The 960-nt window shown below is 44.6% G+C and overlaps 1 long non-coding RNA gene across 1 annotated transcript; it reads left to right on the forward strand.

Moving 5' to 3' along the window:
• Window positions 1–141: 141 nt before the first annotated feature.
• On the forward strand, window positions 142–865 carry LOC120506973. Its single transcript, XR_005628655.1, has 3 exons — window positions 142–260; window positions 570–632; window positions 780–865. It is a non-coding gene; the product is annotated as an uncharacterized LOC120506973 (long non-coding RNA).
• The last annotated feature ends 95 nt before the right edge of the window (window positions 866–960 follow it).

The raw sequence follows: 960 nt of genomic DNA on the forward strand, positions 1-960 counted from the left end.
TTTTTTTTTGCAAATTGGGAGATCCTGCAAGGACAAACTCCCATTTTTTTTTTAGAGGGGCTACACTAGCATGTGGCAGCTGATTTTTCTGCTTGGAATTCCAATGAAAATTCCTAAATATCCTGATTTTTCCATGTTTTTCCATGCAGAAGGTCCTTCAGGAGTGGCTGTGGATCCTCTCCAAGCCCGGAGCATTCCTGTGCCAGAGAAGGAAAACGTCAGGACTGTGCTGAGAACTGTGACCCTTTCCTCCAAGGAAGGTAATCCCAAATCCCAAAATTCCCATCCCACACCCCCTACATCTCATCACTGATCATTAGGATAATTATCCTGGTAATCCTGAGAGGCACTGCTGCCTTTCCTGGTTTGAATTTTAAAGGTTTTGTTGGAAAAGTTGGGAATTTTTGTAGCTGCTGGGTTTGGTTAAGATTAAAATGGGAAGTTTTATCATTAAAACCAATTTCCCTCCCAGTCCTTCTTTAATTCCTGTGCTTTGGCAGCCAGAAAATGGCTTTTTTTGGGGATTAGGGGATTTTTTGATGCACTGAAAGGATTATTCCTTATTTTAGGGGAGGACCCTGTGATCCAGCTGAATCTTCCTGACAGGCTGGGGAAAAGGAAAACCCTCCTGGGTGAGAGCTTTTTGTGAAATATTTACATCAAAACCAGCAAATCCCCTTAGAACTAAACCCCAAAACCATTCCAAGTTCATCTGGGAGGATCCAGGGTCCTGCAGAGGAATATTCTGAAGGAATTCCTCATTTTGTGTCTTCTTGAAGGTGGAAAAAGTTTCCTCCCCCTGAGGAGGAACGTGGCTGACAGGCTGGGGAGGAAGGCAGAGCTGCAGGAAAACTCTGAAAAGGCCCCAAAAAGAGGCACAGGTACCTAAAGCACCTGGATTTCCCCCTGGAATTTGTGTCCAGCTGTTCCCTTTGGGATTTTCTGCTGGGATTTCTGTCC

This window comes from Passer montanus, unplaced genomic scaffold (genome assembly GCF_014805655.1).
Source record: "Passer montanus isolate IOZ18808 unplaced genomic scaffold, ASM1480565v1 scaffold4092, whole genome shotgun sequence".
NCBI lineage: Eukaryota > Metazoa > Chordata > Aves > Passeriformes > Passeridae > Passer > Passer montanus.